Below are 24,879 nucleotides of genomic sequence, written 5' to 3'. Positions count from 1 at the left end.
TTCCTATTCCTACTGTCAAGAAGAAATATGATATTCTTATTATTGGGTATGTGCATATCCCCGTGGAGGTAACATAGTGTTATTCGAAATTTCTCCGATACCATGTTATTCGGAATGAGTTCGTTAACAAGACTTGATCAACCTTGTTAGTGGATTCCTTTTGATGAGCATGAGATGGATGAAACTAGAAGCCACAACCTTCTGTACCCTCCTTTTACTTTCTGTTATTTATTTTAAATAAAATAAAATAAGTATTTTTCTGTCTATTATCTAATTATCCGTACAATATAAAAATACCCCGAAAATAAAAGTTCTCCAAATGCCCTGAAATTTAAATATGATCTTTTCTAGAATATTTAAGAATATTTAGCATTGAGAACACAACAGGAGGAGCTGGCACCTGGCCACGAGGGTCAAGGGCGCGCCCTACCCCCTGGGCGCGCCCCCTGCCTCGTGGGCCCATGGTGGCCCTCCTCCACTTATTCCTGCACCCACACACTTCTTCTTACTCCCATAAACACGAATATCCAGCTCAAGCACGAGTTCTAGCTCATTTTGCTGCCATTTTCGATATCCTTGCTCAAAGTACCTCTCACAAAACTGCTTGGGGAGATTGTTCCTTGGTATGTGACTCCTCCATTAGTCCAATTAGTTTTTGTTCTAGTGCTTTATTCATTGCAAATTTTTGCTGCTTAGGTGACCCTATTCTTGAGCTTGCATGTCAAATTTATATGGTCAAAAGTAGTTTTGATGCATGATATAGGCTCTAGGCACTTGTAGGAGTAGTTGCTATCAATTTTGTTGAGTTTGATTTACTTTTATTTTTGAAGTTACTAAAAGTTTCAGAAATTTTTCAGAGGAAGAAACATGTTTAGGAAAATGTACCAAGGTGGTTCTTCAAGGAAGCATGGACCCAGGCTTGCAATGCGTGATGCTGATGAAGAGCCACCAAGAGACGCTCCAGTTCGTCCTTGTGAATGTCCTTCGGAAAACTTTTTGGATCGAGCGGGAATTAAGGAAGAATTTAACGCATATTTACGTAACGCTGATCTTGTGAGCTTCGAGGAAGAAAAGTGCAGCCAGTATCACTATCTCACTAGTTCCTTTGTGAGGAGGTTTGAATTTTCATCTTCACGTAATTCTCCAACTGTCCTGTTTGATCTTTATGAAAATTCTTACACTATGGACTTAGAGGATTTTACCACTGCTTGCAAACTTCCACAATGGGGTAGTGTCAGGGAACCTCGCAAATCTGAATTTAGAGATTTTCTTGCTAGTATAACTGTGGGGGAATCTAGAGATATAACACAAGCTACCATAGGGAGCATTCACTTTCCTACTATACATTATTTTGCTCTCTTCATAGGTAGATGCATTAATGGTAAAGATGAGGCATGTCACATGTGTGTCCCTGACCTCAGTATTCTTAGGAGTGTTGTGTTAGGAGATAAATCTTCTAATTTGGGCGCCATTGTTGCACGTAGGTTGCATCTTAATAGATTTAATGGAGATTTCTTTGGTGGAATGTATGCAACCCGCATAGCTAATTTTCTTGGTATAGCCATACGTGAAGATGATATTGAGTTGCCTCCTGCTTATTTGGATTATGAGGCTATGGTTCACCACCAGTTTGTCGAGAGGAATGAATCACCTCTCCAGTATCGCTTAATCTTTGACAGACGCCGTGCTGTCCATATTACTCTCCCTGCTCCTGCCTTATTTGATTATCACGAAAAAGGAAGATATGTTATCACCAGAGAGGAGGCAGATGAGTACGAGAGGTGGGCGGAGGCCGCTCGTCGCCACGCTGTAGCTCAGGAGGCGATAGCCGCTGCATCTCAGTACGACCCCAACTATTATTATGGGTATCCGCCATGCCAGCCGTGGCCATAGACCAACTTAGGCCAAAAGCCTAAGCTTGGGGGAGTACGTACTTCCCACCGACATTATATTCATGTTCACACACTCATTGCTAGATGTCGGTGCTCATACTTTTTCATTGTATCATCCATGCTAGTTTATTTTCCTTTTTATGCTTTGTTCTTGTGTGTTTAATAAACCTTAAGAAAAACCAAAAAAATAGTTGTAGCTTTTAATTAGTTTACTTTCCATGCTTGTAGTAGTAATTAAAAAGAAAACCCAAAAAGATTTCATGTTCTTCTTTTGCTTGTTGGGAGCTTTCCCGTGTAAATAGTTTTATTCCTTTTCTCTTCTTTGGGGGTCGATAGGAGAATACCATGATTAAATTGTTGAAGTAGCTCTCATATGCATTAATGTTGATCTGACAAAAGAGCCCATATTGCATTGTCTTCTCCTGTTTATTGAATGCTTGCAGATTACAGCTTAGTCCAATGCACGTGCACTATTAGTATTATTCACACTATTCGGTGATGCAAGTGAAAGGCAATTATGACGATATATGATGGACTGACTGAGATGAGAGAAGCTGGTATGAACTCGACCACTCTTGTTTTTGTAAATATGATTAGTTCATCATTCCTGATTCAGCCTATTATGAATAAACATGTTTGCAATGACAACTAGAGATCATAGTTCCTGTGCCATGCTTGATTAGCTAGGAGCTTATAATGGTTTACCTTGCATGCCAACATGCTATTAAAATGGTTGTGATGTGGTATGATAGGGTGGTATCCTCCTCTGAATGATTTAAGTGACTTGACTTGGCGCATGTTCACGCATGTAGTTGAAACAAAATCAACATAACCTTCATGATATTTATGTTCATGGTGGATTATATCCTACTCATGCTTGCATTCAGTGTTGATTAATTTTAATGCATGTTCATGACTGTTGTCGCTCTCTAGCTGGTCGCTTCCGAGTCTTTTGCTAGCCTTCACCTGTACTAAGCGGGAATACTGCTTGTGCATCCAACTCCATAAACCCCAAAGTTTATTCCATATGAGTCCACCATACCTACCTATATACGGTATCTACCTACCGTTCCAAGTAAATTTGTATGTGCCAAACTCTAAACCTTCAAATAAATATCCTGTTTTGTATGCTCGAATAGCGCATGTATCAACTAGAGTTGTCCGTATATTCCATGTTAGGCGGGTTATTCTCAAGAGGAGTGGACTCCGCTCCTCACTCACGAGAAAGTGGCTGGTCACCGGGATGCCCAGTCCCATGCTTTATGCAAATCAAATCAAAATAATTGCAAACAAAACTCCCCCTGGGACTCTTGTTAGTTGGAGGCACTCATTGTTTCGAGCAAGCCATGGATTGAATCTTGTTGGTGGAGGGGGGGTATAAACTTTACCATTCTGTTTGGAAACCGCCTATAATGTGTGTAGCATGGAAGATATCGCCATCTCTTGGTTGTTATGTTGACAATGAAAGTATACCGCTCAAAATATTATTCGCCTCTATTTCAAAACCGAGCTCTAGCACCTCTACAAATCCTTGCTTCCCTCTGCGAAGGGCCTATATATTTTCTTTCATGTTGGGTCACCATCTTCTTATTAAAAAGGCACCAGTTGGAGAGCACCGCTATCATTTGCATTCATTACTGTTAGTTTACATTGAGTATGACTTGACTGGATCTCTTTTTACCATGAATTACAATGTCTAGTCAGTCCTTGATCTTTAAAGGTGCTCTGCATTTATGTTTTGCGGTCTCAGAAAGGGCTAGCGAGATACCATCTTGTTATATCATATTATGATTGTTTTGAGAGAGTGTTGTCATCCGAGATTTATTATTATTGCTCGCCAGTTGATTATGCCATTGATATGAGTAACTTGAGACCTAAGCGTTATTGTGAATGTGGTTAGTCATAATCTTTGATGAAAACTTGAATGCTGGCTTTACATATTTACAACAACAAGAGCAAACAGAGTTTGTAAAAGTTTTTATTTATCACTTTCAGTTTATTAACTGAATTGCTCGAGGACAAGCAAAGGTTTAATCTTGGGGGAGTTGATACATCTCCGTAAAATCTACTTTTCCAAACACCTTTGCCCTTGTTTTGGGCTCTAACTTGCATGATTTGAATGGAACTAACCCGGACTAACGCTGTTTTCAGCAGAATTGCTATGGTGTTATTTATGTGCAGAAAAAAAAAGTTCTCGGAATGACCTGAAACTTCATGGAACATCTATTCGAAAATAATAAAAAATCCTTGCAAAAGATGAAGGCCAGGGGGCCCACCACGTGTCCACGAGGGTGGGGGGCGCGCCGGCCCCCTACCTCGTGGGCCCCCTGGAGCTCCTCCGACCTCAACTCCAACTCTATATATTTGGTTTCGGGGAGAAGAAATCATCGCGTTTTACGATACGGAGCCGCCGCCAAGCCCTAAAACCTCTCGGGAGGGCTGATCTGGAGTCCGTTCGGGGCTCTGGAGAGGGGAATCTGTCGCCATCGTCATCATCAACCATCCTCCATCACCAATTTCATGATGCTCACCGCCATGCGTGAGTAATTCCATTGTCGGCTTGCTGGACGGTGATGGGTTGGATGAGATCTATCATGTAATCGAGTTAGTTTTGTTAGGGTTTGATCCCTTGTATCCACTATGTTCTGAGATTGATGTTGCTATGACTTTGCTATGCTTAATGCTTGTCACTAGGGCCCGAGTGCCATGATTTCAGATCTGAACCTATTATGTTTTCATCAATATATGAGAGTTCTTGATCCTATCTTGCAAGTCTATAGTCACCTATTATGTGTTATGATCCGTTAACCCCGAAGTGACAATAATCAGGATACTTACCGGTGATGACTGTAGCTTGAGGAGTTCATGTATTCACTATGTGCTAATGCTTTGTTTTGGTACTCTATTAAAAGGAGGCCTTAATATCCCTTAGTTTCCGTTAGGACCCCGCTGCCACGGGAGGGTAGGACAAAAGATGTCATGCAAGTTCTTTTCCATAAGCATGTATGACTATATTCGGAATACATGCCTACATTACATTGATGAACTGGAGCTAGTTATGTGTCACCCTATGTTATGACTGTTACATGATGAACTGCATCCGGTGTAATTCTCTATCACCGATCCATTGCCTACGAGTTTTCCATATATTGTTCTTTGCTTATTTACTTTTCCGTTGCTATTGCTATCATCACTACAAAATACCAAAAACACTACTTTTGCTATTGTTACCTTTTGCTACCGTTACCACTACTATCATATTACTTTGCTACTAAACACTTTGCTGCAGATATTAAGTTTCCACGTGTGGTTGAATTGACAACTCAGCTGCTAATACTTGAGAATTTTCTTTGGCTCCCCTTTTGTCGAATCAATAAATTTTGGTTGAATACCCTACCCTCGAGAACTTGTGGGTTATCAAGGCATAACACTAACACCGGCTCCAAGATCACATAAAGCAGTTTTAACATAGTTTCTTTTAATTGGGCATGGTATAGTGGGTACTCCTGGATCTCCAAGTTTCTTTGGTATTCCACCCTTAAAAGTATAATTAGTAAGCATGGTGGAAATTTCAGCTTCCGGTATCTTTCTTTTATTAGTAAGAATTTCTTTCATGTACTTAGCATAAGGATTCATTTTATGAATATCAGTTAATCGCATACGCAAAAACATAGCTCTAATCATTTCAGCAAAGCGCTCAAAATCCTCATCATCCTTTTTCTTGGATGGTTTGGGAGGAAAAGGCATGGGTTTCTGAACCCAAGGTTCTCTTTCTTTACCATGTTTCCTAGCAACAAAGTCTTTCTTATCATAATGTTGATTCTTTGATTGTGGGTTATCAAGATCAACATCAGGTTCAATTTCTATAACATTATCATTACTAGGTTGAGCATCATCCTGAACCTTATCATTAACATTATCACTAGTTTCAGGTTCATTACCAGATTGTGTTTCAGTATCAGAAATAGAAACATTTCGATTCTCAGGTGTATCAATAACAGGTTCACTAGAAGCATGCAAAGTCCTATCATTTTTCTTTTTCTTCCTTTTAGAAGGACTAGGTGCATCTATATTATTTCTCTAAGAATCTTGCTCAATTCTCTTAGGATGGCCTTCAGGATACAAAAGTTCCTGACTCATTTTACCACCTCTAGTTATAACTCTAACAGCATTATCACTATTCTTACTATTCAATTCATTGAGCAAATCATTTTGAGCCTTAAGTACTTGTTCTACTTGAGTGGTAACCATAGAAGCATTTACTAATAAGTTTAAGTTCACCTTTGACATTAGCCATATAATCACCCAAGTGTTCAAGCATATTTGAATTGTATTTCAGTTGTCTACCAAAATAAGCATTAAAATCTTCTTACTTAGCCATAAATTTGTCAAACTCATCTAAACATGGGCTAGCAAACTTAGTAAATGGTATTTCAGCTTTATCATATCTATAGAGAGAATTTACCTTTACTACCTGTGCCGGGTTATCAAGACCATGAGTTTCTTCAATAGGTAATGGATTAAGATCATATGTTTCTTCAACAGGCGGTAAATTAAGACCATGTGTATTTCTTCAATAGGAGGTAAATTCTTAACATCTTCAGCTTTAATACCTTTTTCTTTCATAGATTTCTTTGCCTCTTGCATATCTTCAGGACTGAGAAATAGAACACCTCTTTTCTTCGGAGTTGGTTTAGGAATAGGCTCAGGAGTCCAATTATTTTCATTTGTCAACATATTATTCAATAGAATTTCAGCTTCATCCGGTGTTCTTTCCCTGAAAACAAAACCAACACAACTATCCAGGTAATCTCTGGAAGCATCGGTTAGTCCATTATAAAAGATATCAAGTATTTCATTTTTCTTAAGAGGATGATCAGGCAAAGCATTAAGTAACTTGAGAAGCCTCCCCCAAGCTTGTGGGAGACTCTCTTCTTCAATTTGCACAAAATTATATATATCCCTCAAAGCAGCTTGTTTCTTATGAGCAGGGAAATATTTAGCAGAGAAGTAATAAATCATATCCTGGGGACTACGCACACAACCAGGATCAAGAGAATTAAACCATATCTTAGCATCACCTTTTAATGAGAACGGGAATATTTTAAGGATATAAAAGTAACGAGTTCTCTCATCATTAGTGAACAGGGTAGCTATATCATTTAATTTAGTAAGATGTGCCACAACAGTTTCAGATTCATAGCCATGAAAAGGATCAGATTCAACCAAAGTAATTATATCAGGATCAACAGAAAATTCATAATCCTTATCAGTAAGATAGATAGGTGAAGTAGCAAAAGCAGGATCAGGTTTCATTCTAGCATTAAGAGATTGCTGCTTCCATTTAGCTAATAACCTCTTGAGCTCGTATCTATCTTTGCAAGCTAAAATAGATAAAGCAGCTTCTTTTTCAAAAACATAACCCTTAGGAATAATAGGTGATTCATATTTATTAGGGGGAGAGTCTTCATCATCACTTTCATCAATATTATCAGTTTCAATAATTTTATTCTCTCTAACCCTAGTAAGTTGTTCATCAAGAAATTCACCAAGTGGCACAGTAGTATCAAGCGTAGAAGTAGTTTCGTCATAAGTATCATGCATAGCAAAAGTGGCATCATCAATAACATGCGACATATCAGAACGAATAGCTGAAGTAGGTTTAGGTGTCGCAAGCTTACTCAAAACAGAAGGTGAATCAAGTGCAGAGCTAGATGGCAGTTCCTTACCTCCCCTCGTAGTTGAGGGATAAATCTTGGTTTTTGGATCTCTCAAGTTCTTCATAATGATAAGCAGATATAAATCCCAAGTGACACAAAGAATAGAGCTATGCTCCCCGGCAACGGCGCCAGAAAATAGTCTTGATAACCCACAAGTATAGGGGATCGCAACAGTTTTCGAGGGTAGAGTATTCAACCCAAATTTATTGATTCGACACAAGGGGAGCCAAAGAATATTCTCAAGTATTAGCAGCTGAGTTGTCAATTCAACCACACCTGGAAACTTAATATATGCAGCAAAGTGTTTAGTAGCAAAGTAATATGATAGTAGTGGTAACGGTAGCAAAAGGTAACAATAGCAAAAGTAGTGTTTTTGGTATTTTGTAGTGATGATAGCAATAGCAACGGAAAAGTAAATAAGCAAAGAACAATATATGGAAAACTCGTAGGCAATGGATCGGTGATAGAGAATTACACCGGATGCAGTTCATCATGTAACAGTCATAACATAGGGTGACACATAACTAGCTCCAATTCATTAGGCATGTATTCCGAATAGTCATACGTGCTTATGTAAAAGAACTTGCATGACATCTTTTGTCCTACCCTCCCGTGGTAGCGGGGTCCTAATGGAAACTAAGGGATATTAAGGCCTCCTTTTAATAGAGTACCGGACCAAAGCATTAACACATATTGAATACATGAACTCCTCAAACTACGGTCATCACCGGTAAGTATCCCGATTATTGTCACTTCGGGGTTAACGGATCAGAACACATAATAGGTGACTATAGACTTGCAAGATAGGATCAAGAACTCTCATATATTGATGAAAACATAATAGGTTCAGATCTGAAATCATGGCACTCAGGCCCTAGTGACAAGCATTAAGCATAGCAAAGTCATAGCAACATCAATCTCAGAACATAGTGGATACTAGGGATCAAACCCTAACAAAACTAACTCGATTACGTGATAAATCTCATCCAACCCATCACCGTCCAGCAAGCCTACGATGGAATTACTCACGTACGACGGTGAGCATCATGAAATTGGTGATGGAGGAAGGTTGATGACGACGATGGCGACGGATTCCCCTCTCCGCGGCCTCGAACGGACTCCAGATCAGCCCTCCCGAGAGGGTTTAGGGCTTGGAGGCGGCTACGTATCATAAAACACAATGAATCCTTCTCCCTGATTTTTTATCCCTGAAAGCAAATATATAGACTTGGAGTTGAGGTCGGAGGAGCTCCAGGGGGCCCACGAGGTAGGGGGCGCGCCCTAGGGGGCAGGCGTGCCCCCACCCTCATGGCTAGGGTGTGGCCCCCTGGTCTTCATCTTTTGCAAGGGTTTTTTATTATTTCCAAATAGACGTTCCGTGAAGTTTCAGGTCATTCCGAGAACTTTTGTTTCTGCATATAAATAACACCATGGCAATTCTGCTGAAAACAGCGTCAGTCCGGGTTAGTTCCATTCAAATCATGCAAGTTAGAGTCCAAAACAAGGGCAAAAGTGTTTGGAAAAGTAGATACGACGGAGACGTATCAGGCCTCATGGGGCGCCCCCAAGGGGGGAATCCTACTCCTACTAGGAGTGGGTTCCCCCCTTTCCTAGTCCAACTAGGAGGGGAAGGAAAGAGGAAGAGGGAGAGAAGGAAAGGCCCCCCAATTCGGATTGGGATTGGGGGGCACGCGCCTCCACCTGGCCGCCTCCTCCTCTCTTCCACTAAGGCCCATGAAGGCCCATTAACCTTCCAGGGGGTTCCGGTAACCCCCCGATACTCTGGAAAATGCCCGAACCTATCTGAAACCTTTCCGGTGTCCAAACATACCTTCCAATATATCAATCTTTATGTCTCGGCCATTTCGAGACTCCTCGTCATGTCCGTGATCACATCCGGGACTCTGAACAATCTTCAGTACATCAAATCACATAACTCACAATACATATCGTCATCGAACGTTAAGCATGCGGACCCTACGGGTTCGAGAACTATGTAGACATGGCCGAGACTCATCTCCGGTCGATAACCAATAGCGGAACCTGGATGCACATATTGTGTGACACCCCAAGACCGACGTTCCAGATGCCTTCTGTCGTGGAATTTTCACGGTAGATGTCCTAGTGTGAGGACTTAATCGTGAGGCTAACGCATCTTTGTAGTAGCTTGAGAGGGGTTGAGCGGAATCGAGAGACGCAACACAAGACAAGGATTTAGACAGCTTCGGGCCCCGGGAAACATCATCCGGTAATAGCCCTACATGTTGTTTGTGGCTAGATCTCATTATTCTCATGAGAGAGTCGCCGCATAAGCCGGCTCCCCCTTTGTGTCTAGCCCTAGAGATTGTTTCTTGTTGCTTGTCCCTCTTTGGGGAGCCCTGCCCCTCCTTATATAAGTCGAAGGGGTGGGTTACATGACTAGTCCTAGTAGGATTAGGATTTACTTAATTACAAGTGGAGTCCTAGTCTTGCCTCCTTTGTAAGGGAATATTCCTTACGCTTTCCTCTTAAGCCGGCCCACCAGAGTATAAGCCGGTCTGCTAGGCTTTGGGCCTTGTCGTTCGTCTGATCCGCCTGCCGGGTCTCCAGTGATTCACGATGTCCAGGTGGGTTACATGTAAACTGCCATGTCCGGGCGGATCGCCAGTGAGTCGCCTAGCTCCAGCCGGGTCTCTGGTGAGTCGCCATGTCCAAGCCGGGTCATCCATCCAGCCGGGTCATACCATGGGGTATATCCCTGACATTAGCCCCCAGTTTAATTTAGATTTATCCATGTTAAACTGATCCTGCAAAATAACTTAAGAACAAATTTGACAGGTTGTGCTCCGGGTTAAATATTCTTGTAAGCCGGCACCTGAACATCTTTAAATCCTTCTCATTTCCTTGTTGATATAAATATGTCCATATCCCCATAGAAAATCTTCTTTAATTGATATGCTTCAACTTTGTCAATGCAAATAATCCAGATACTTCTTTTTGAAAAATCCGGGTCAACAGGCCAGCATTAGAATCAATTTGCTGACATTGGTCTTCTTGTAGAGAAATATAGTAAGAGATAATCCACTTGAGTCGGCCTCCAAAACTCCGGCTTAAAAAATATTGGTCTTGAAATACTCATCTGACTTTCAACCGGCTTGAAGATGTAACACTTGCCGGTTTATCATTACCAAACTGCCGGATTATAAAAGAGACGGTGCCGGATCATATAATTGTTGCTGATGCCGGGTTAATTTTATGATGATGCCGGGTCATAACTGAGAATTTTGAAGATTTCTCTCCCTCGTATCCATATTACTTGTAGCCCCCAAGTCTTGAGTAGAGCAAAGTGATGACTTAAGACTTGCTTCAATATAAATATTACCACCTTGAAGAAATCCAAGTTGCTCATCTCAATCACTAGTTAGAACTGAGTATTCCACATATGTAGCCCCCAAGTGCCGGGTTGTCATGCTTGCAGCAACCTGGGACTTGTAATTGCCTTATGCTCATAAAACTTCAACCAGTGTAGCCCCCAAGGGTCAGGTCATTATGCAATAATGAGCAGGGACTTTATAAATATGATCATGTAGATTTGAACAACAACGTGTAGCCCCCAAGGGCCGGCTCAGTAAGATAATATTGAACTGGGACTTTATATATACTTCTTGGAAAAGAACATCATATGATGCAATCCCCATCATGGGGAATGAACCCACGTCCACAAGGTTAAGAGCTTTATGCTTTACCAACAGAGTAGTGAACCCTTCAATATAATGGATTAAGACTTGTGTACCTTGAATTATTGATAGGATCAATTGGTAGCCCCCATGGGCTAGCTCATTACAATGTGATGAGTCGGCTCTTCATTAAGTTGAGCCAAAAAATGACTTTACATTAGCCCCCAAGTGCCATGGTGCATGCTGGCAATGACATGGGACTTGCATATTCGATGTAATCTCAATTTGAATAATGTAGCCCCCAAGTGCCGGGTCGTAAGCCTGCAGCGACTCGGGACTATCCCTTCCATTGTAGAATAAATTATATCTATTGATAAAATAATATCCATTGCGCTGAAGTGACTTTGAAAACCTCAATCGTAATATTGGTTATTGATAACCATAATAAAAATCCAGCCATGTTGGCTATTAAAGATTTGAATAACCCGGTTTGAAAACCTCAATCATTCAATATCATAATGAAAATCCAGCCAAGTTTGACTATTTAAAGATTCAGATACCTTATCTGTTGACCAGTAAATCTGGAGTTTAAATACCCGGCGACTCTTGACCGATGGCGATTTAATACGCCTCCATTGTAAACCGGATTTTTTATAACCCGACGGCTTATAGTCTTTGAGAAAATCAAGAATTGATAACCCTTTTGAGACACCAATTTCAATCTTTGATTATGGGCTGGAACTTAATCATTTATGTAAGTCACAGCTCTATAAATCTTGCACATAGTTTAAACAACATATGCCCTGGCGTCTTAACGTCAAAAGCCAAGGCGGGTAACCACCCAAATATAGTCTTATCCTGCACACAAGTAAATCACAAGATCCCTTGGCGGTTTACCGTAGGGCGGGTCATAATATCCCACATATAACCATTGTGATATTGAATTTGTACTACCGGTTTAGATGACCTGTGCAGTAAGGGTGATAACCCAATCCTTAGAAGCCAATACTTCCAAATATATGATGATTATCACATGCTGGCGACTTACCGTCCAAAGCCAAGCCGGGTTTAAACGAAACCACACTTATACTTAGATCTGAACAAAAAAAGTCTCAAGACAAAACCAAAGATTGTTTGCAAAAACTTAAACGAAATAAAAATTAAGGTTTCTGATTCGAATACGATCAGTAAACCGTTCCAATGGGGTTAAGCTAGGATTCAAATACGATCATGTAGCCCCCAGTGACTTTGGCGTTGCGCCGATCAAGAGGGTACCGACAGCTATGTTCTCTTTGGTTCGAATACGACCTATGTTTGAACAGGAAGCCCCCAAATGACCTTGAGAGGTTTTTAACGACCCTGATTCGAATACGATCCGAGTCAGACCCAAAAGGGGTTAAACTATGATTCGAATACAATCAAGAAGCCCCCTAGTGAGTTTGGCAGTGTGCCGATCAAGAGGGTACCGGCAGCTATGTTCTCTTTGGTTCGAATACGACCTATGTTTGAACAGGAAGCCCCCAAGTGACCATATAAATTTTGGCATCGCGCCGATCAAGAGGGTACAGACAGCTATGCTCGATGAGCAGGAAGCCCCCAAGTGACCATAATAAGATAAGCCGTAAGGTAAGATACCCATGTTTGAACCGCGCATCATGGCAGCAAGTTCTCTTTTGGCAACCTTTTAATTTTTCTGAGAACTCGAATCTTGCGAGAGATTAATTCTTTTTGAAACGGAATTTTAAACCGGATTTGAGAGCTTCAAAGCTTTGTGGGAGACAGGTTTACCTTGAGCCGGATTGTAAACCGGCACTCTTCATTTTAGAACCGGAAATTTTCTGACGGTCTTTTAAATTCTTGTCAATATAGCGGTAGTCTCCGGGGCCGGGTTATTTTTTTCCCTCCAACGACGCGGAGTTCTGGATTATTGATACTGGCCAATTTTGCCGAGTCATGCCATTGTAGCCCCCGAGTCTTAAGGCGACTCGAGGAGTTGGCTTGAGATTCTTCATAATTAACCATGATATAGACCGGTTTGAATCCTGCATGTGACAACTTGCAAACCGGAGTAATTGCTCATTTGAAGAAAATAATATGTAATATAAAATGTACTAGATGGATTTCACCTGATATGTTAGGCCGGTGATTATCCACAGTAGAATTGATGATCACCATGGTGAAGCTGAAACCAACCATGGCCGAGTCGGCCGTGGGAGCAGACAGATGATCCGGCTGTGGTGTTGTAAGCCAGTGCGGATGAGAGAGTCGGCCGCGGTATTGTAAGCCAGCGCGGACAAGAGAGTTGGGTGTAGCCGCAGCATTTGTGAACCGGCGCAGACACACGAGTCGGCCGCAGGCGTAGACAGATGTGTCGACCTCGTGTTGACATAAACCGAACAGCGGGGGCGGCGACTTGCACACGTATCCGTCGGGCAGCGTAACACGCACAGACACCAATGTAGATGTCGCCGGCGCGTACTCCGTACTCGGAGTCTTGGCGTCACTTTTATAGTGAATAATTGCCCTGCGTATAATAACACTGTAGGACAAAGTAATTATTCTTATAAGAATTAGTAAGTACAATAAAAATAATTTAGACAAATATCACCTGATATATTTGGATGATAGATGATTTCCATGTGATGCATTGTCCATCAGAATGTCTGTGAGCGTATAACAATGAAATTGATACTGTGTGGGAATCTGGCATAACAGATTGTTCTTTGACGGGTAAAACGGCCACCACAACTCGTCTGACATGCGTACGGCGATTAGTACTAAATAGCACAAATTGATGATCACGTGCTTGCTCCTTGACTGATACGACTGGTTATACTGTTTGATCAACCAGTAGTACTGGCTGCACTGGCCCCCTTCTTTTATGAGGAAAATTAGCACGGGATTGGAAACCAGCAATCAAATAAATTGACAGAACCTGGCCCCTTCATTGCACTCCGCTCGGGGCATGTCAAAAATTTCCTGTCAGCAGTCTCACTCAATGACTTCTCCACCATCTCATCCATCTCAACAATAATCTTACTTTGAGGCCACAGCCACGCACGGTAGAAATCAAGAATAGGGCCAACGGGTTAGCTACAGTGGCTCTCGGCGGTTTAGCGACTCTAAACAGCCGGAGCGCGGCGACTTGACCCGGCGGCGGTCGGCAATGGATGGTAAGCCAGCTTTAGGCGGTTTAGACAGAAGCGGGGCGGCTCAAAGTGTCCCCAGCAAGGCGGAGAACGGCAGTGGCTCATGGCCGGCTCGACGGAGATTGGCATCATCGACGACGCAAGGCGCAGTGGACACAAGCCGGCCCTGCTTGGAGATAAGGAGTCCCGTGAGGTGGAGGCGTGACGGTGAAGTGGTGACAGCAGACACGCGCACCCCGGCGAGTCAAGGCGGAGCTGGCTTGAGGCGTGGTTGTGGCCAAGCAGCGGCGGCTCGAAAGTGATGCCGGCGAGGTGCAGTGGTGCCGTGTCCGGCGAGGTGAAGGCGACATCACAGGAGAACTGCGACGATCTTGGCGAGTCAGCAGACGCGGTCAACGTGCAGTAGGCAGAGAAGAGAGAAACCGTGGCGCGGGGGTGGCTCCAGTGGTTCAGAGCAACGGCGGAGCGAGGCGGATCACGGCGTGGCGACTCAGAAGGTGAGCGGCTGAAACGGCGCGGCGGCTCCGCACAAACGGGATGCAGAGTCTGAGTCGATCCCCTTGTCCCTGTGCTCATCCTGGTCGTTGCTAGTTTGACCATCCCTGATCCGTGTCCCCGTAGACAATTCTTCTAAATCCAAATCAATGTTGGGGGCTGCTCTTTATACTTAATCCTTCCTCGAAGTTTATGCGTGTACAGTATTTGTACTAGTTTGATGTTTCTTCATGCGTAGAAACCGGGAATCAGATATTGTTTTTTTCTATCAATCAGCTCTTGGACCCTTGATCCCTGTGCATGCGCTAGGTCGACCGGGAAACTTCACAAGGCCACAAACCGCCGCCGCGCTCGACACGTGATTGCTCCCGTGTTGATTGATTTCCTTTGAATGTTACTTGATGTACATACGGCGATCTTGGACATACATGACTCTGTTGCTATCACATTGCATCGTGCACGCGTAGGTGACGAGTGGAAGCGAGGCCAGTGCAATTCGGCGGCTTGAACCACGGCGACTCGGAGGCGACGCGCCAGCGTGGGAAGACCGCAGTGTTGGAACCAGGGACGTCTACAAGCTCTAGATCACGGCAACAATGGCGAGAGAAGGACGATGACTTAGGTGGTTTTGTGCTGCGTACTGCGTTGCAGCTTTTCCCGCTTTCATTCCTCTTATTTGTACTGAGATTACAAAGAAAAAGATCAACTCCACACGCGAGCAGACCGGCCGTGCCATCCCACGACGCTCGACGTGCGAGTGATGCGCGCGTGCCGCGAGCTACGCTGCATGCCATCCCATGCAACACTAACGGCCGCGCCGAGCTAGCTAACTACTAACTGAAACTAGGATCGGCCTCATCGTGTACATGCACACGTGACTTGGCCGTTTATTTGCTAACTGAAAGAAACTAAGCTAGCTACTGAACCAGGCTAGGAAATACAGGTTCAACATTTCACCCCCTAATTCCGACGCCCGGTGCTCACCACTCCGACGCCAACCTTCTGCCTCATTTCAACAAACTTGATTCGGCCGAGCGCCTTGGTGAGGAAATCAGCAAGCTGTCCGTCAGTGCCGACGTGGTCGACGTCCACCTTGCCGTCTTCGATGCACTCACGAATGAAATGATATTGAATGTCAATGTGCTTACTTCTGTCGTGGTGTACCAGATTCTTGCTTAGAGCAATCGCCGACTTGTTGTCGACGCGCAGCTTTGCCCTCGTCGGAGTGTCGCTGGTGAGCTCGCCGAGGAGCCTGCACAGCCACACGCCTTGGCAGGCTGCGGTTGCCGCCGCCATGTACTCAGCCTCGCAAGACGAGACAGCGACGACCTTCTGCTTGTGAGAAGTCCATGTGATCGGGCTGGAGTTGAGAAAGAAGACCACTCCCGTTGTGCTCCGCCGATCGTCAACGTCGCCCGTGTGATCGCTGTCGCTGTAGCCGATCACTTCCTGCACTGCTGCACCACCTTGCTTGTAGCAGCAGCCATGATTCAGTGTGCCACTGACGTAGCGCAGTATTTACTTGACAGCAGCCCAGTGCGCCTTCACCGGCGCCTCCAAGTACCTGCTCACCATGCCAACAGAGAACGAGATGTCTGGCCTCGTGTTACAGAGGTACCGCAGGCTCCCGACGATGCTTCTATACCGTGTGGCATCCACGGGCTCGCCGGCGCCGGTCATGCCAAGTTTCAGCCGATTCTGCATCGGCATGTCTGCAGGGTTGCACCCCCTCATCCCTGCTGCATCCAAGATCTTGGCCGCATACGCGCCCTGGCAGAGGGTGATCGCGCCGGCCTGCTGTTGAACTTCTATGCCAAGGTAGTAGCACAGAAGACCAAGATCGCTCATGTCAAACAGATTCTTCATCTGCTCCTTGAACGTTGTAATTTCTCCGTCGCCGGCGCCGGTGATGATCAAGTCGTCGACGTAGACGCCGACAAGCAGAGTCGACGTGCCCGCACCCCTCCTGTACACCGCGTGCTCAAGAGGGCTGCACTCGAAGCCGAGCGACACGAACGACGCGTCGAGCTTGGCATTCCAAGCCCGTGGCGCTTGCTTCAGGCCATACATCGCCTTCCGGAGGCGCAACACCTTTCCCGCATCGCCGCCGATGACGAAACCCGGCGGCTGGTGCACGTACACTTCTTCAAGGAGATCTCCATTCAGGAATGCGGACTTAACGTCCATGTCATGGACTTGCCAGCCTCGATGCGCCGCGAGTGCTAACAGAAGCCACACAGTCTCCATGCGCGCCACCGGAGCGAACACCTCGTCGTAGTCCACGCCTTGCCGCTGCGCGTATCCCTTCGCCACCAGCCTCGCCTTGTGCTTCACCGTGTTGCCGGCGGCGTCCCTCTTGATCTTGTATACCCACTTGAGCCCTATAGCTCTGTGGCCGGGTGGGAGCGTGGCGAGTTCCCACGTGCCGTTGTTGCGGATCACCGCGAACTCGGCGTCCATGGCGCACTTCCAGCACGCCTCGTCAAGTGCCTCATCAACGCTGTCCGGCTCCTTCGCAGCCATGAGACATAGCCCGATGTGCTCCTCCCTCGCCACCGCGTCCAGCTCCGCGAGTACGTGCTTCATCTTGCGGTAGCGGGTTGGAGTGTGGTCGAGGTCGTGGCGTTCGCTGTCGTCGTCCGGCTGCGTGGCCCAACCATCCTCCACGGTCATGGGCGTGCTGCCTGCTGATGCCATGGGAGGCGACCCTGCCGCCCCGGAGGACGAAGAGCTGGCGCTGATGGGTGTAGCGGAGGCCGCCGGAGAGACTGCCGAAGAGCCAGTGCGCGCCGGCGATGACAGCTCGTTGTGCTCTTCGTCACTGTAGGTGACCACAAGGTGTTCGACCGTGGGCGCGGCGTCTCCGTTGGCCGTGGTCGCCCAGTCCCACTTCCTCTGCTCCTCAAAGGTGACGTCGCGGGTTATGATCACCCGCTTGCTCGACGGATCGTAGGCCCTGTAGGCCTTGGCGCCCTCCTCGTACCCGACGAAGATCGCCGGCGTGGAGCGGTCGGCCAACTTGTCGATGCCGGGGCCGAGCCGCTTCACGTGCGCCACGCAACCAAAGACGTGAAGATGGTGCACCGCCGGCTTCCGTTTGTGCCAAGCCTCGTACGGCATCAGTCCGTCAAGGCTGCGCGTGGGCGCACGGTTCAGGAGGTAGACCGCAGTCTTCACCGCCTCCCCCCAGAACGTCGCTGGCACCGCCATGGCCTTCAGCAAACAGCGGGCCATCTCGACCACAGTCTGGTTGCGCCGCTCGACCACGCCGTTCTGTTGGGGCGTGTACGGCGCGGTGGTGCAGTGCTTGATGCCGCCGTCGTCGCAGTACTTGCGGAAGGCGATCGAGTTGTACTCGCTGCCCCGATCCGAGCGGAACGCCAAGAGGTTGCAGTTCGACTCGGCCTCGGCCCGTGCCTTGATTTTCTTGAAGCGATCGAACGCCTCATCTTTGGTTTGCAACAGCTCAAGCCACATGTATCGTGAGCAATCATCAACGATCGGGAGAAAATACCGGTTACCTCCCGCTGTGGCCGGCTTGATTGGGCCACAAAGGTCGCTGTGAATGAGCTCCAGAGCTCGCTCCGCGCGGTACGTCGTGGCCTGGGGAAACGACAGACGATGCTGCTTGCCCAGGGCGCACCCGTCGCACACTTGGTCGACGCGGTCGATGATGGGGATGCCATCCGCCATGCCCAAGCGCCCCAGATCCCGTAGCGCACGGAAGTTCAGGTGGCCGTAGCGACCGTGCCACAACCACGCCTCGTCCACGCTGCGTGACAACAGGCAGACCGGGCGCCCTGCCGTCAGGCGGAGCACGTACAGCCGTCCGCCGTTCCTCTGAACGCGCGCGATGAGGCGGCCTTCCTGATCGTGAAGCCGCAGCAGCCCGTGGCGGATGTTGGTCTCACACCCAAGTTCGTCCATCTGACCCAAGCTGATGATGTTGCTGCATAGACGAGGTATAAAGTACACCTCTGACAGAGTCAGGTGCTCACCGTTTCGGCACTCAAACAGGATGGTGCCCCTCCCCTCGATCTGCACGTCGTTGCCATCGCCGAGCCGCATGGAGCCGCGCACGCCGACGTCGAGCTCGGAGAAGATCTCCCGGCACTCGGACATGTGGTTGCTCGCCCCAGTGTCCAGGTACCAGGACATGTCGCAGTGGCCGTCGACGGGGGCAGCGCGTGCCTGGGAGCGCTCCTCATTGAGGAGAACGCGCTCGACCGGGTGCTCTGTGGTCTTCGAGAGCGCGCTCAGAATGGCTAGCAGGAGAGACGTCTTCGTGTCCTCCCCTTCGCCACGCACCAGGTTTGCTTGCTCCTTGCGCTCGTGCCGTGGCTCGGTGCAGTGCTTGGAGAAGTGCCCAGGCTTGTTACAATTGTAACACTTGACCTGGGACATGTCGTGCTCTCTGTTCGGCGCGCCGTCACGCCCGCCGTTTCCACCGCCGCCTTGGCCGCCGCCACGACAGTTTTGTTGCTTGCCGCGGCGACGATTTGAGCCGCCGCCCTGTCCGCCAGACCCGCCTTGTCCGCCGGACCCGCCTTGTCCGCCGCCCTGGCCGTTGTTCTGGCCTTGGGCGCGCTGGTTCTTGCGTGCGTGCCACTGCGCCTCCGTCATCAACAGTTGTGCCCCGTCGCCTCCACCTTGATCGTTGGTGAGGTAGCGCTCCTCCGCGGAGCACAAGCGTCCGACGAGCTCCTCAACGGAGAGCGTGTTGAGATCGAGCATCGTCTCGATGGCGAGAGCAATCTGCATGTACCGAGACGGGACGACGCGGAGGAATTTCTGAACCACTCTCACCTCATCCATGGTGTCGCTGAGCGAGAGCAGGTTGTTGACGAGCGAGGTGATCCGCATGCCGAACGCGTCGAGCGTCTCGCCATCGCGGAACGCGATCGCCTCAAACTCGGAGCGCATCCGTTGCGCCGTGGCCTCGCGGACGCGCGCCACACCCATGCGCATGGTCTTGATCGTGTCCCAAGCGTCCTTCGCCGTCCTCTTCACCATGATCGCACCCACCATCTCCGGCGGTACGGATCGCAGGATGGCCGCCAGTGCCGCCTTGTCGTTGGGGATGCTCGTCGGGTATCCCTCAACCGCGTCCCACATCAGGTTGGCCTCCATGTTGATTTGCATCAGCATGGACCACTCAAAGTAGTTCGTCGGCGTGAGCATCGGCCACACCGTGTTGCCGCCTGGGATGAGACGCTCCTAGATCGTGCGCTCATGCACGGCGATCTTCTTGCCGTGCCTGCGGGTTCGACTCCGACCACGGCTGCGACCGCGGTCTGGAGTCGGCGAGCGCGCGTCGTCGTCGCCGCTCTTGCCAGCTGCTGCACGGGCCGTTGCCGCGGCGTCAACGGTCACTGGAGTGCCTCCCGGAGATGTCGAACCATCCATGGTCGCCGAGGAACGATGCGGCTCTGATGCCACTTGTTGGAACCAGGGACGTCTACAAGCTCTAGATCACGGCAATAATGGCGAGAGGAGGACGATGACTCAGGTGGTTTTGTGTTGCGTACTGCGTTGCAGCTTTTCCTGTTTTCATTCCTCTTATTTGTACTGAGATTACAAAGGAAAAGATCAAGTCCACACGCGAGCAGACCGGCCGTGCCATCCCACGACGCTCGACGTGCGAATGATGCGCGCGTGCCGCGAGCTACGCTGCATGCCATCCCATGCAACACTAACGGCCGCGCAGAGCTAGCTAACTACTAAGGCCATGTACAATGGTTGATAAGACAGTCTTATCTTAAGTCTTGCATGTAATTTAGAGATGACAAAAAAATATGTCTACAATGAGTTATATCTTAGCCTTATCTTCAATAACTAGCAATTCCTTAAAACATGATGAGACAAATTGTGCTAAGAGATCATCTCTTGTCTTATCTTAAATAAGAGAAGACAAGTCTTTTCTTACAAGTTCTCTCTCCTCCACCTCATCATTTATCCTACGTGGCACTCCTAAGATAGCACCATTGTACATGCCCTAACTGAAACTAGGATCGGCCTCATCATGTACATGCACACGTGACTTGGCCGTTTATTTGCTAACAGAAAGAAACTAAGCTAGCTACTGAACCGGGCTAGGAAATACAGGTTCAACACGCAGAAACAGCCGGTTTAGGCAGGCAGCTCAAGGTGGACCGCAGTGGAGCAGGCTGCTCGTCGAGGCCAGCGTTGTTGAAGCGGCTCGTCGGCGACGGAAATAGGTTGGTGATGGCGACCCAGACAGGAGACGAGGCATGACCGCCACTTGGACCGGAGACGAGACACGATGATGACTCGGATGAAAAGCGGAATCCAGACTAACCACGAGTCGTGGGCATCTTTTTCGGGTTGTGGACTAGCAATATTTGACTTTGATCTCCGAAACATAGGTGAGCTGGGGCCTTCATCAGGACTCAGTAAGGATTGATTTTCATTTGCTCTGGGCGGCTGAGGCGTAAGTTTTGAGCCCTCCACTAGATTGTTGTTGACGACAACGGGAAACCTTCGGCCTCGGCGACTTGCAAGATAACGGCCGAGCATAGTTGATCACAACCCTAATTCTTCCTAAACCTTAAATCTCATCGATTGTAATTTTGAACTTGATAAACTCAAAGCCGATGTAGATCCTTTCTGACCAGCTCTTCCTCATCCAAAATATTGCTAATTTTCTCAATTCCTGAAGAAAATCCCTTCAAGAACTCAACACCACCATGCGCAGGCCCTACGGTGGGCGCTAACTGTCGTGGAATTTTCACGGCAGATGTCTTAGTGTGAGGACTTAATCGTGAGGCCATCGCATCTTTGTAGTAGCTTGAGAGGGCTTGAGCAGAATCGAGAGACGCAACACAAGACAAGGATTTAGATAGCTTCGGGCCCCGAGAAACATCATCCGGTAATAGCCCTACATGTTGTTTGTGGCTAGATCTCATTATGCTCATGAGAGAGTCGCCGCATAAGCCAGCTCCCCCTTTGTGTCTAGCCCTAAAAATTGTATCTTGTTGCTTGTCCCTTTTTGGGAGCCTTGCCCCTCCTTATATAAGTTAAAGGGGCGGGTTACATGACTAGTCCTAGTAGGATTATGATTTACTTAATTACAAGTGGAGTCCTAGTATTACCTCCTTTGTAAGGGAATATTCCTTACGCTTTCCTCTTCAGCCGGCCCACCAGAGTATAAGCCGGTCTGCTGGGCTTTGGGCCTTGTCGTCCGTCTGATCCGCCCGCCGGGTCTCCAGTGATTCACAATGTCCAGGCGGGTTACATGTAAACCGCCATGTCTGGGCGGATCGCCAGTGAGTCGCCTAGCTCCAGCCGGGTCTCTGGTGAGTCGCCAAGTCCCAACCGGGTCATACCGTGGGGTATATCCCCGACACCTTCCTTGTTTTTCGTTGTTGCCGTGTGTTTTATTTGTTTGTTGCATTCATCATCGCATCATTCGCATTGCATCAACATTTCGTTGTCGTCATGTTTTCATAAAGCTTGCATACGTTCGTAGTTGCCGCGTTCCCCCTTGTCGCCTTTGACTTTTCTCAGACCAACCGGGTTCTCATTTCCCTCTTGTTTGATCGCCTCACCTATCTGCACAACCATGGACCCCCCCTTCGCAACCTCGCGTGTGCGTCCAAAACAGCCCCGGACCCGAACCGCTTAGTCATCACCGTTGGATTCGGATCATCCCCAAACATCTATAAAACATCTCCTTTTCTTATTTGGACTCCCTACCTATTTTTTTCTTGACCGTCTGATTGCGATCGGAGGGACGAGGCAGCCCCTACCCAAAAATCCATCTGCTATATAGTTCAGTCTAACCCTAGATTTTAGGTAGTCTGTCCCATCCAATCCTTCTCCCCGCCGCCACACCTCTTCCACCTCGGGATCCTCCCGATCCAAATCCACCCGAGCGCCTCCACCTTGCTTTCAGCGCAGCGCCCCTCCTTCTCCTGCCCAAGTCATGTCTCGTCCCTGGCCTCCTGCCTCGTCCCTGGCCTCCTGCCTCGTCCTTCCCTGTGCCGCATCATCACGTGGCTCCCGCTCGGGAGGAGCACCCGAGCACGCCCGGGGCCGCATCGACCACGGCCAGGACATGCCCCTGCTTCTCTCTTTCCTCTCCAGTTCTCTCTCTCACCCGTTTTCCCTCTCTCTGTTCGTGCAATAGGAAACCCAAGTTGTCTACCGCCGGCCATCCTCGCCTTCCATGACCGGGCATCATTGTGTTCGATCGAGTCCGGCCAGTTCTGGCCTTCCTCGTCGGCTCCTTGATCCCCCGGCCTCTGCAATTTCGCCAGGACCGCTGCTTCACCGCCTCCCGCCGCCTCGCCAAGTTCCCTCGAGTCACCTTCCTCGATTCCGCGCGCCTTCAAGACCATGCTACCGACAACCAAGACCATGCGCCGCCGCTGTCAAGCTTCGTCGGCGCCAGGAACGAATCCCCTCGCCCGGACATGAGCTCGCCATCACGCCGTCATGGATGAGTTCCAGAAGGCTGATACGTCTCCAATGTATCTATAATTTTTGATTGTTCCATGCTATTATATATTCTGTTCTGGATGTTTAATGGGCTTATTTATACACTTATATTATTTTTGGGACTAACCTATTAACCGGAGGCCCATCCCAAATTGCTGTTTTTTTGCCTACTTCAGTGTTTCGCAGAAAAAGAATATCAAACGAAGTCCAAACAGAATAAAACCTTCGGGAGCATGATTTTTGGAACGAACGTGATCCAGAGGACTTGGATTGGACGTCAAGCAACCAACGAGGAGGCCACGAGGCAGGGGGCCCCGCCTACCCCCTAGGTGCGCCCTCCACCCTCGTGGGCCCCTCGTGGCTCCACCGACCTACTTCTTCCTCCTATATATACCTGCATACCCTGAAAACATCAGAGGGAACCACGAAAACCTAATTCCACCGCCACAACCTTCTATACCCGTGATATCCCATCTTGGGGCCTTTTTCGGCGCTCCACCGGAGGAGGCATTGATCACGGAGGGCGTCTACATCAACACCATAGCTTCTCTGATGATGTGTGAGTAGTTTACCTCAGACCTTCGGGTCCATAGTTATTAGCTAGATGGCTTCTTATCTCTCTTTGGATCTCAATACAAAGTTCTCCTTGATTCTCTTGGAGATCTATTCGATGTAATCTTCTTTTGCAGTGTGTTTGTCGAGATCCGATGACTTGTGGGTTTATGATCAAGATTATCTATGAACTATATTTGAATCTTCTCTGAATTCTTTTATGTATGATTGGTTATCTTTGCAAGTCTCTTCGAATTATCAGTTTGGTTTGGCCTACTAGATTGATCTTTCTTGCAATGGGAGAAGTGCTTAGCTTTGCGTTCAATCTTGCGGTGCTCGATCCCAGTGACAGTAGGGGGAACGACACGTATTGTATTGTTGCCATCGAGGATAGAAAGATGGGGTTTATATCATATTGCATTAGTTTATCCCTCTACATCATGTCATCTTGCTTAAAGCATTACTCCGTTCTTATGAACTTAATACTCTAGATGCATGCTGGATAGCGGTCAATGTGTGGAGTAATAGTAGTAGATGCAGGCAGGAGTCGGTCTACTTGTCACGGATGTGATGCCTATATACATGATCATACCTAGATATTCTCATAACTATGCTCAATTCTATCAATTGCTCGACAGTAATTTGTTCAGCCACCGTAATACTTATGCTATCTTGAGAGAAGCCACTAGTGAAACCTATGGCCCCGGGTCTATTTTCCATCATACAAGTTTACAATCTATTTATTTTGCAATCTTTACTTTCAATTTATATCACAAAAATACCAAAAATATTTATCTTATTATTATTATCTCTATCAGATCTCACTCTCGCAAGTGGCTGTGAAGGGATTGACAACCCCTTCATCGCGTTGGTTGCGAGGTTCTTATTTGTTAGTTTAGGTACGAGGTGACTCGCGTGTGGTCTCCAACTGGATTGATACCTTGGTTCTCAAAAA

This window comes from Triticum urartu, chromosome 2, assembly GCF_003073215.2.
Source record: "Triticum urartu cultivar G1812 chromosome 2, Tu2.1, whole genome shotgun sequence".
NCBI lineage: Eukaryota > Viridiplantae > Streptophyta > Magnoliopsida > Poales > Poaceae > Triticum > Triticum urartu.
The sequence above is the reverse complement of the archived record's forward strand: the minus strand, read 5'-3'. Positions refer to the sequence as shown.